This window comes from Myotis davidii, unplaced genomic scaffold, assembly GCF_000327345.1.
Source record: "Myotis davidii unplaced genomic scaffold, ASM32734v1 scaffold2039, whole genome shotgun sequence".
NCBI lineage: Eukaryota > Metazoa > Chordata > Mammalia > Chiroptera > Vespertilionidae > Myotis > Myotis davidii.
The window spans coordinates 136,685-149,280 of NW_006290681.1; the positions used below are offsets into that span (position 1 = coordinate 136,685).

A 12,596-nucleotide genomic window follows, 5' to 3' on the forward strand; every position below is an offset into this window, starting at 1 on the left:
TTTCAATAATTTCCATTCCTAAATGAAAACTGCTATCAAGTTTGCCATCTCCAAGTTTTACTAACCATCCACTATAAGCAGAATCTTCTGATCTCATATCTGTTGTAAGAGACAACTTTCTGAAACATCCCCAAACATTACAGTACTTTAAACTCATTTGTACTATGGCTGATCGCATAATATGTGGTACAATACTGAGACGTTGTCAAAAATCCCCTATGAGAAGGAGAACTTTCCCACCAAATGCAACATTCAAATTCATAATTTCTCTTAGTAATCTGTCTATGGCGTTTATAGCATGACTGGATGCCATGGTGCATTCATCAATAACGAGAAGATGAGCCTTTTTAATAGTTTTAGCAATTTCACTGTTTATATCGAATCTAGAAATTAAAGTTTCATTTAATGGAATTGGTAATTTATATTGGGAATGAAAGGTCCTTCTACCAGGAAGTAAATTTGCAGCAATTCCTGTAGACGCTGTGGGTAAAACAGTACCACCACAACCTCTAATATAATCTATTAAAACTTTATACAGATATGTAGGTGAATAGGATTTCTAGCTGGCAGACTCCTGACAACAAGCTGGCCACGTGCGATTCCGTGAGGAATGGGGCTCCCTCCTCCCTCCTGTCAGGGTCTGCAGAGCAGGTGAATGGGGTTCCTGGCTGGCAGGCCACTGACAGCAAGCTATCCAACAGCTGATTCTGTGAGGAAGGGGGCTCCCTCCTCCTTACTGTCAGGGTTTGGTTTGAAGGCCGGCCACACCCCCTGTTGGGCCAGACCCAGAGTTCTACCACACCATGGCCTCCACCTCAGCAGCCCAGGACTGACTGCCCCTGGGCGCTCCTGGCGATCCCAGTGTGGGTTCTTCCCTCAGGCCTCACTGGAAACAGCTCAGGGAAGGTGCAGCCATTGCAAAGACGACCCAGGATTCATTGCCTCCAGGCTCCGAGGGCGGGTTACTCCCTGAAACCTCGCCCTTGCCAGAAATAGCTTGGGGAGGGTGTAGCCTTTGCCAAGATGACCCCTGCAGGACTGACTTCCTTCTGGTTGGACAAGTCTTGGATGTGAGGGGCGAACACCCAGAGTTTTTATATAAATAGATTGGCCACTCTACTACATAGTACCAGTTTCAAAGGCCAAAGCCCACATGGTACCCCCTCTTTCTTTTCCCTTATTTTGCAACATTCCTCTATCCTCTGTGAAAATATGTTTCCCCTTCCCCTGTTACTGTGTTTTTTCTTTATCCTTCACATATCCATCTTATCTGTTCAAGTTGGAGTTACTTTTTAAAATATACATATATATATATATTGATTTCAGAGGGGAAGGGTGAGGGAGAGATAGAAACATCAATGATGAGAGAGAATCATTGACCAGCCGCCTCCCACACGCCCCACGATGGGGACTGAGCCCAAAACCCGGGCATATGCCCTGACCAGAAATCGAACTGGGACCTCCTGGCTCATAGGTCAATGCTCAACCACTGAGCCAAGTTGGAGTTACTTTTGCTCTACCTTATGGTACCTAGCAACCTTATCTTACCAAATCTTTTTTTAAATATTTTTTATTGATTTCAGAGAGAGGAAGAGAGAAGGAGAGAAAGACAAAAACATCAATGATGAGAGAGAATCATTAATCAACTACCTCCTGCATGTCCCTTACTGGAGATCAAGCCTGCAACCCAGGCATATGCCTTGCCCAGGGACCCGGCCATGACCTCCTGGTTCATGGGTTGATTGATGTTCAACCACTGAGCAGCACCTCCTTCCAAGTCTTGAGACTGAAACTGCTAGCTTCTCTGCTCAAAGAGTAAAATGACCTCTTTTTTTCCTGACCAGAGATGTTTTATTACCCCTATGGCTCTCCTGGCTGCTCCAGGGCTGCTTTCGATCTAACTTGTGGCTGCTTTTTTAAAAAAATATATATTTTATTGATTTTTTACAGAGAGGAAGGGAGAGGGATAGAGAGTTAGAAACATCAATGAGATAGAAACATCAACCAGCTGCCTCTTGCACAACCCCTGCTGGGGATGTGCCCACAACCAAGGTACATGCCCTTGACCGGAATTGAACCCAGGACCCTTCAGTCCACAGGCCGACACTCTATCCACTGAGCCAAACCGGTCAGGGCTTGTGGGTGCTTTAATTGTTCAGCCCGAGATGCCTCTATCCTCTCTGTACCTCCTCCCTTCCTGTCTACCTAATTAAGCTAGCTAGCTAACCTTTATCAAAATAAGCCAGAGAAAGTCAAATATCACACCATCTTGCTTACATGTGGAATCTAATAAACAAAATTAACTGATGAACAAAATAGGTCCAAAGACGTGGATGTATGGAACAGACTGGCAGATCTCAGAGGGGAGGGGATGAGGGAGTTGAGAAAAGATTAACCAAAGAACACATATACATATATGCATAGCCCATGGACACAGACAATAGTGTGATGAAGGCTAGCTAGCTTGATTAGGTAGACAGGAAGGGAGGAGGTACAGAGAGGATAGAGGCATCTTGGGCTGAACAGAATGTTTCTAACTCTCTAACCCTCTCCCTTCCTTGGCTGCCTGTTACTACTTGAGCCAATTAAGCAGAGACAGGGTTGAATCATAGGTGAGTGTTTATTCCAATAATGCTGACAGTATGGTCATCCATGAAAATCTGCTCTGTGCCCCCCTTTGTCCCCATAAACCAGCTGCTAATATTGGGTAGGAGGACAAAGATTACATGGGGAAGTGGGCAAAAGGAATAATAATGGGTGTAATGGTTACAGGTTATAGGCAATGTGGGCTGGGGTGGGCTTCTCAAGAGACTCCATTATTTTGGCAACAGGGTTGTTAATCTTTCCATGATAATAGGCAGTTCTCAGATAAGGAGAATGAACCCCCTTCCCTGTTAACTTCCACATCTGTCAGGTTAGACAGAGCATGCTTTCCCTAATCAGAAGAGAACAATAAAGATTAACAGAGCATGTTTAATATTTCTGCCCCTAACAATGACCAACATTCTGAAAGACATAACCAATGTTTCTTTGGTTATGTCAGGGATGTTAGGGTTACCGAAGGAGGAACGCACAAGGCCAAAAGGGGTAAAGAATTATATTTATTGTTACATCTGCTAGAAGAAGGGCTGAGACCAAAATGGCATCAGTGGGGCAGAGTAGGGGGAGTAGGATATTTATTCCTCTTATAAAGGTCAGTCAGAGTAACCGCTGGGACCAGGTGCAGGTGGGGGCCAGGTGTAGGCGGTCCACTGGAAACTGGGTGAGGTGGTTTACTGGAAGCCAAAGGCCATTAATCATGAGACGTATAACGAGAATAACAGAACACTCACCAGAAGGGGTGATAGCCCCAAGTAGGGCATAATGAAGCACATGAATGTGCCTAACAAGGGAAGGGAAAAATTTCCCCCTATTATTCTTAGTTCTTTTGGCTGGTCTAAAAATTAAATTGAGACAATACAGATTAACAAGAAAAAAAATTAATTCGTACATAAGGAGGTCTCATAGAAATGGGACCTAAAAAATGACTGAAGCAGGCAGCTTTTACATTTTTTTACGCAATGAAACCATAAATTCATGAAGACAAGATAAAGAAATGCAGACTCTGGTACTTAATTAGTAAAGAAGTAACAAGGTTTGTTTATATAATCCTTTCAGCCCTGAATTCTCTCTCTCTGGTGATAAGGATATCCCTCTACCTCTTGGTATAAGGAAGGTACATTTCACATTGGATATTTATTTTCTGATTTCATGGGGATACAAAAGACTCAAAATGTCCTTTGTGCACTGGCTGTTTCTCAAGTAACTTTAATCCAAAATAATCATTATTTCACTGTTAATGTAAGTAACATTCAAACCTATAAAGAATTTTTGTGCCCTAACCGGTTTGACTCAGTGGATAGAGAGCGTTGGCCTGTGGACTGAACGGTCCCAGGTTCGATTCAGGTCAAGGGCATGTACCTTGGTTGCGGGCACATCCCCAGTAGGAGGTGTGCAGGAGGCAGCTGATCGATGTTTTTCTCTCATCAATGTTTCTAACTCTCTGTCCCTCTCCCTTCCTCTCTGTAAAAAATCAATAAAATATATTTTCTTAAAAAAAGAATTTTTGTGAGTTTATTTGAGTCAAACTATAAACAACTGGCAGGAAGCAGAATCTCAACAGATTGAGATAATACTCCAGAGAATGGCAGTTTTGCACCTTGTTTTATACATTACAGTCAACGGAGGAGATGTCAGTGGGTTACATGAACTCCATTGGTGATAGATTAGGGAGGTGGAAGAAAGCAAAGCAAGGAAACCTCTGGGATTGGATAAAAAGTAAAATGATAAATACATACTTATTTTACTTAGATGGGTACAGGATAGTTAACAGTCAACAATTAACTCAATAACAATGAGGGGATTTGTGGTCTCTGCAGATTGGTGCCTGTGCTTTGAGTGGTCTGGAAAAAAAATTGCTTTTACATTCCAACGATATGTTATCATACATGCAAAAAGACAATAGTCTCAGTTAAGGTAAGATTTACCTTCATCAGGGAAGATACCGGCTTGGAAATGACTACCCACCATAAACTGCCTTTTTTTTTTTTTTTTTTTTGCCAAGGCTGACCAGCAAACCATGAGCAACAGATGAATGATTACACAACTTTTGCTGTGAAAGAGAGGGCTAAGGGACTACCTGGCTAAAGGAACCAGACAGCCTTGATTTCCTGCCTCTTTAGGCTTTTATTGTAACAAAAGTTTGAGATACAGTTTATCTTTTAGATGCGATCAGTAAGGTAAGTAATCTTGGGAGGACATGTGTCTGCAGTGTCTTTTAAGCAAGCACACCTACAGATTAATCATAAAGATTCTGGTAAATACCTGGGGGTCTGCATGTGCACAGACTTCTTTGGAAAGGTCAAGGCAATGTCTGCTGCCTTCGGCAAGGCCCCCCTAGAGGCCCTCGACCTTTTGGCCCTCCTCTTACAGACTTTCCAACTAAGTCTCTTGTGCTTCCCCACACTTTTTAATTTGAAAAGTTTTAATTTCAGACCATCCTTTGTGGTTACTTTAAGTCTCTGAGTTTGCAAGGCCACCATGCAGGCTTTCCCTGAAATGGTCAGGTTATGAAATGGCCCCTTTTCGTCCACACCACTTTGGCATATTTGGAGGCAGCCTACCCTGAGCATCATCAGTTAGAATATATTGAAACCTATGATCACAGGAAATGTTGAGGAGGTCCTGCAGAGGTCCCAGTATGGTGATACAGAACTACAGGGTAGGGGAGCTAAAAGAAAACATATGATGGTAGACCATAAGCTATTTCTCTTTGAAGGGGAACCGAATTTTCTACTCCAAAATATGTCTCTCTGGCATAAGGATTATCTTGAGCTGTTTATTTTTTAAGACAGAGGAGACACAGAAAAAGCTCTGAACACCTTAAAGTTACCCTTTTCTAAGAGACATTTACATTTTTATTTATATTTCTGAGATGCATTAAATAACATCTAAATCAATGATCTCCATCTTTGAGGGTGTCTCCCTCACTGTACCAGGAAAAGGGGGATGACTCTAAATCTCTAGAAACTTTTATCAAGGGAGAAAGTAAGGACTTAAATCTGCATAACAACCTTAATCTTTATTATGCTTTGCCTGGTAATCTCCTATTACTGCCCCCTACCCCCAACATCTTCTTTTATCTTTAGTATTTAAGGTTATGACTTGGACCATTTTAAGTTGTTGCTCTATTTCTCTGGGTCTCTTTCAGGCATACAAGAGGCATACATGTTATTAAACTTTATTTGTTTTTCTTCTGTTAATCTGTTTTTATTACTGGGTGGAGGAGGGGAGATAGTATCTCAACCAACAACCTAGAAGGGTAGAATACAATTATTTTTCTTTCTCCACATTGCATACAAGATCTAACTATGAAAATCAACATTTCTATGTATTAAGAATGGTTATTCTGAGAATGAAATGAACAAATAATTTTATTCACAATAGTATTAAAAAGGGTAAAAATCTCAGAAGTAAATTTATCAAAAGAGGTATAAGGTTTGAACATTAAAAAGTATAGAATATTTCTGAGATGCATTAAATAACATCTAAATCAATGAAGATGGTCATAAATTAGAAGACTCAATATTATCAAGATATTAATTCTCTCCAAATGAATTTATTAATTATTGGTAAATCTTTTCAAAATCCAGTCATTACCAAGATCTCTAGGTTATGCTAATGACTTCTCATTTTTATAACCCCTGTTCTAGTCTTTTTTAAAAAATATTTTTAATAATTTCAGTGAGGAAGGGAGAAGAAGAGAGAAATAGAAACATCAATGATGAGAGAGTCACTGATTGGCTTCCTCCTGCAAACCCCACACTGGGTATCAAGCCTGCAACTCAGGCATATGCCCTGACCTAGAATCAAGCCATGACCTCCTGGTTCATTGGTCAATGGCTCAACCATTGAGCCATGCTGGCCAGGCCCCCTGCTCTAGTTAACCAACTGTTTGCCCAAATCTTTTTTCTTCTCTCTTTATCTTTTCTCTTCATATTATATGTCTTATTCCAGCCAAGGGTCCAGAGGGTGTATTGCTTGTTCTCACAATAGTCCTTAGCATTAAAGCTATATTTTTACCACTATGTTTATAATGTATACCAGTTTACAATTTCAAACATTCATGAAAGAATAAACCAATAGAATTCCTCAAGATAATGTTTATTTATCTTACAGTCCATACTTCTAAATGTCCAAGGTCTATCTTGCCTTCTAAAAGAATATGATTCTGGAAGTGACACTTCTTTGTTTCCACAACTGTTTTATTCACTGTTCTCCTTTCTCCTAAAAAGAGGGTAGAGAAGGCCCTGGCCAGTTAGCTCACTTAGTTGTTTAGAGCCTTATCTCCATATGCTAAGGTTCTGGGTTTGATCCCAGGTCAAGATATATATAAGAATCAACCAATGGATGCATAAATAAGTGAAAAAACAAATCAATGTCTCTCTCAAAAAAAATTTTTTAAATAAAAATGTTATAATAAATAAAAAGAGGATGGAGAGAGGAGAGGCAAGGAGAGAGGAAATTAACAATCAAAGAAAAGTCCATAGTTCTTACAAATAAGAACATTATAGTTGCATACTTAGATTTTTTTCCCCATTGTATGTATTTTTTAGTAATGAAAAAAGCTATTTGAACTATTTGGAAACTATTCAAATTTGAAAAAAACATTTTCAATTCTTTGAACTTGAGCTTCAAGTTCACCGAATTAAGTTGGATTCCTCACATTGTTTCTAATGAAGCAAAAAAGATTGTGCTATTTTTGGAGCCATATATGTTTGTCAGCTCATTAGTATCACTCATTTTTTTAACGTTCTCTTCATTCTTTCATATATATCTTTTCCCTCAAAGTATTAGAAAAAATAAGTACAAAAGGTGTATCTTGGCATCTATGTGGAAAGTCAGTTTATAAAATTCCATTCTTTGTACTTATATGACACACAAACCACTCCTTATTTCCCCAGAGATATATACTGCTTTCAGTTAAATTAATGTTTTCTCTCTAAGACTCTTATTTTTATTAAAAACTATGCTAGTTTTCCCATTCTTAAACTATTCATATTTAAATTCTCATTTCTAGGGCTTCAATTTATTAAAAGACTTTATTTGGTTTAAAAAGTAGCCCCAAATATATTTTAAAATGAATGTTAAGAAATCTGTTTTGAAAGAAAAAGAACACTAAAGTAAACAAAATATCTTGTTATTGTTAAGAAGCAAAATTCTCAAGTCATTTTATGCCTTAAAAAGAATCTAGCTATATTAGTTATCTATTATCTATAATAACAAATTACCCCAAAATTTAGCAGCTGAAAACAGCAAAATTTATAGTCTCACTGTTTCTAAAGATCAGGAATATGGAAGACATTTAGCTGGTTGCTCCCTTATGAGGCTTTGGTTTCTTTGGCAGGGGCTGCACATCTGCATTGCTAAATTGTGTGGGGGTGGGGATTTACATTCAAACCCACTCATGTGTATGTTGGTAGGCCTTGGTCCCTCTCTAGTAGGCCTCTCCATTGGATTTCCTCACAGAATAGTAGCTGGCTTCCTCCAGGGTGAAAATGCAAGAGAAAGAATATACACTTAAAACAAAAGTCACCACATTTTTGTAACCTAATAGTCTCACTTCATCACTCTGCTATATACCATCTATAATAATAAAAGCGTAATATGCTAATTAGACCAGACGACCTTCTGGATGAAGCTGCAGCGACAGGGGCTGAGCCCCTTGCACGAATTTCATGCATCAGGCCTCAGGTCTATATATATAAAACCCTAACATGCAAATAGACTGAATCGCGGAACAACTGAACAACCGGTTGCTATGATGTGTGTTGACCACTAGGAGGTGAACACAGAACATGGTGGGCAACAGCAGCAGGCAGTAGACAGTCATCGGAACATGACAGTCATCGACCATGGCAGGATTGTGGAGCAGGTGAGTGGGGACTCTAGACCAAGGCAGGGCACTGGTCGCTGTCATCGGAGTGAGACTCTGGTGGTTACTAAAAATTCTTTGCTCCCATGTGCCATGGTTCTACCAGGTGCTCACACCTGCTGCCAGCGCCAGCCCCAGCCCCAATTGTTCTGCACCATCAGTGGATCAGTGGGTGGTAGCAGCAGTGGTGGGAGTGGGGCTGCTGGCAGACAGGGGACCAGGACTGCAGTGTGAGGGGCTGAGAAAGGGTGCAGTGGATGGATCGAGACCCACCCCTGTGCCCATTGCAGCCTCGTGGCCCACAGTTCCTTTCAAGGTGCACAAATTCATGCACTGGGCCCTTAGTTTATTAGAATTGCGTCAAAAAGTCTAGCACAGTCTCCAGTGGAGAGGATTATACAGAAGGGTAAATACTAGGAGGCAGAGTTTATTGGGTACTAATTTATTTATTTAATCTTTATTGTTAAAAGTATTACATTTGTCCCCCCTTTTGCCCCATTGACCTCTTCCAGCCCGCTCCCACCTCCACCCTGTTTTCTGTGTCCATGGGTTATGTATATATGCATACAAGTCCATTGGTTGATCTCTTCCCACCCACCCACCCTCCCTGACTTCCCTCTGAGATTAGACAGTTTTTTCAATGCTTCTATGTCTCTGGATATATTTTTGTTCACCAGCTTATGTTGTTCATAAGATTCCACATATGAGTGAGATCATGTGATATTACCCTTCTCTGACTGGCTTCTTTCATTTAGCAGAATGCTCTCCAGGTCCACCTCTGCTGTTGCAAATGGTAAGAGTTATTTTTTTATAGCTATGTAGTATTCCATGTGCAAATGTTCCACAGTTTTTTAATCCACTCATCTGCTGATGGGTACTTAGGCTATTTCCAAATCTTAGGTGTTGTAAATTGCCTATGAACATAGGGGTGCATATATTCTTTCTAATTAGTGTTTCCTCAGAATGGTAGCTGGCTTCCTCCAGGGTAAAAATTTCAGGAGAAAGAGCATACACTCGAGACAAAATTCACCATATTTGTGTACCTAAGTCTCACTTCATCACTCTGCTATATTCCATTTACTAGAAGTGAGTCAAAAAGTCTAGCAGTCTCCAGAGGAGGGGATTACACAGAGGGAAAATACCGGGAGGCAGGGATTATTTGGGACCAATTTAGAGGCTATCTCCCACATTAGCATGCAAACACAAAATAATTTCATGCTTTTTTTCTCCAGGTTCACAAAATGTTCTAATTAACTAGGAATATTATATCTGGATTTGCATTGTTGAGAAATTATTACATACATAATTTGATATTATTGAACTGTTACTAAGAAAAAGGTGCTACAAAATTCGATGTACTTTTTAAAGCATGAAGACTGAAATTTTAGGAAGAGATAGAGATAGAAACAATAGAGATATAGATACACCAATAGAGAGATAGAGATATAATATATATACAGTTATCAACATAGATATATCAATATCAAGATAGATATTATTGTATCATTAAGGCATGGCAGTAAACAGGATGTATACTCAAAAGTGTTTAACTGGAAAATCAATTTTTAAAGGGTCTATTTACAGAGATGTGGGCAGAGTTATGTGATCTAACAAGGAACTAGTGACAACAGAAAGCCATTATGACTCTTGAACCAGAAGGGGCAAGAAGAAAAAAAAAATGTACTAACCTGGTGAAAGCTGGAGCCTTGAAAAAAGGAGTGCACATTAAAGGGAATCCTATATAATAAAATGCTAATATTCGAACTGCAGAACTACCAGTCTCTATGACCTGCACCGACCACCAGGGGACAGGCGCTTGACACAGGAGCTGCCACCTGGTGGTCAATGTGCTCCCACAGGGGGAGTGCCACTCAGCCAGAAGCTCTGAGCTGGTCTCATGACTGTCAAGTGCAGCAGCAGTGCTAAGGATGTCCAACTGATGGCTTAGGCCACTCTCCGAGAGGGCACAGGCTGGGCTGAGGGCTCCCAGTCCGAGTGCATGAATTTCGTGCACCAGGCCTCTAAAAAATATATATATATATGAATGACACCAAGTTATCCTATTTAAATACAAATTCTGATTCAGTAAGCCTGGAGTGAGCCAGAGATTCAGTGCTTCTAACAAGATACCAGATAATGCTAACATTACTGGTTCAGGGATTATACTCGGTAGTTACTCAATCACAGCAGCACTTCAAGGAGGCAGGGAAGACATGGAAAGAATAAACACATCAGTCTTTCTTCTCTGTCCACCTTCTAAATGTGCTTCCATTGTCTAAATGTAACCAAATGTCAAAGGCAAAGATCAAGTGATGTAGGCTATAAAGAGAATCTTCCTGGGGCCCAGAGCAGAGCAAAGACAGCCACAAAATATATAGAGGGCCTTGTATAGAGTTCCTTATACTTATGCACATCAATACCTAACTAAATACTCAAGAAGACCTCTTTGTGGATCTCCAGGCTTCTCTCTCTCTCTGCTTAGCTCTCTCTTCTCAGATAATCTGTCCTATGAACTCAGCTGCTTTGGTTTCCTCAGATTCTCACCTCTGTTTCTTCAACTCAGAGGTCTACTAGACTCCACCTAGATTCCCTTCTCTGTACTGTTTTTGTTTTTCACAGTTTTTTGGGTTACCTCCAAGATTTTTCATTTTTGAATACTTCCACTATATTTGTTTCCAATATATTGTCTGTTTTATTTTCTTGTTGCTTTTGTTATTTCAGGCAGGATGGTAAGTCCAATGTCTGTTACTCCATCTTGGTCAGAAGTAGAAATTCCCCACATGAATTTTTCTTAACAATTTATTGTTAAGTGAGGGGCACAGAGTCATATTTTTAATATACAAAGTGAGTCTAATGATACTTTTTTAAGAAGGATGAGGGCAGGAGGTTAAAGGGCTGTTTTTGAAATTTAAAAGGCAATATTATAATAGTATTTCAACTTTATTATTGAGAGTCAGGAATGGTATAAGTATATCAACAATTGAACTCCCATGCCCCTATATTCCCATTTTAGTCTCACTTCCTTAGTAGCAAATTATTCTACCTTTGTATAAAGATATTTTATGGTCCATCTTGGTCCCGGTTAAGATTTCAAGATGTCTTATCAGTATAAATAAAATGAATCAAGAAAACATAACTTAGAAGTAGGTAAAGAAAGATAAAGTCAAAACAAAAACAGGAATAATTCATGTAATATGATATGTCTCATAAAAATTTTACAATGTATAGTGGCCAGGATAGGAAAAGGATATGCAAGCAACTTCTGGGGTGCTAAAACATTCTCTATTTTGAACTGGCTGGTGAATTCTTAGGCATAACTGATAGATTCTCCCTTCCTCCAACTGGGGAGCAGAGTATGACATAACCTGCAGCCCAGAAATACCTGAGTGACTAACCAGGTACCTTATATGGACTATACATTGGACCACCAATCCACACTTGCCAAATACCCTAAGCCCTTGTCCTATATGGACAATGCAGTAAGCCACCAATCAGTGTGCGCCCAGTATACTAAGCTCCCGACCCAGTCCCATTCCGCCCCTCAAAAGGCGTGCCCACCTCTGCACGTGCTGCTATCCTCCCCTTGCTAGACAACCCGGCAGGTGCTTCTCCTCTAATAAAGCCTGTAGTCCTGGTTTTTCGCCCTCTGTCTGATTTTTCAATAACAAATCAACATAACATAAAAATTCATTAATCTGTACACTCAAGATTTGTGCATTTTATTGTATGGAAATTATATATCTATAAAAAAGTAATTAAAATTTATTTGACACCTGTGTATTTGCCACAGATGGAATTGAAATTTACCTCTGAGCTTCCCAGCCATCAGTAAACTAAAAAGGAACATTTATGTAATTTCACAAATCACACTACAGAAAAAATAAAGGAAACATACTGTTACATAATTAGCTGTTACTTAATTATTCAAACTATTTAAAATTTTGCCAATAATTTTATAGAAACATTTGTATTTGGTATCTGTGTTCTGGGATAGGAAGGGAGAAGGAAGAAAGTATTGGATTTAAATTGATTCATAGAAATAATATATAAAGTTAATTAACCCAACTTGCTGAAGCAGGAATTTGGGGGGAGCATAGGCAGGCTTAGGGAGTTTTTAGAATTG

The 12,596-nt window shown here is 39.6% G+C and overlaps 1 pseudogene; it reads left to right on the forward strand.

The window, feature by feature from the left end:
• Positions 1-8,437: 8,437 nt before the first annotated feature.
• LOC102771064 overlaps positions 8,438-12,596 on the forward strand; it is a 29,941-nt pseudogene continuing 25,782 nt past the window's right edge.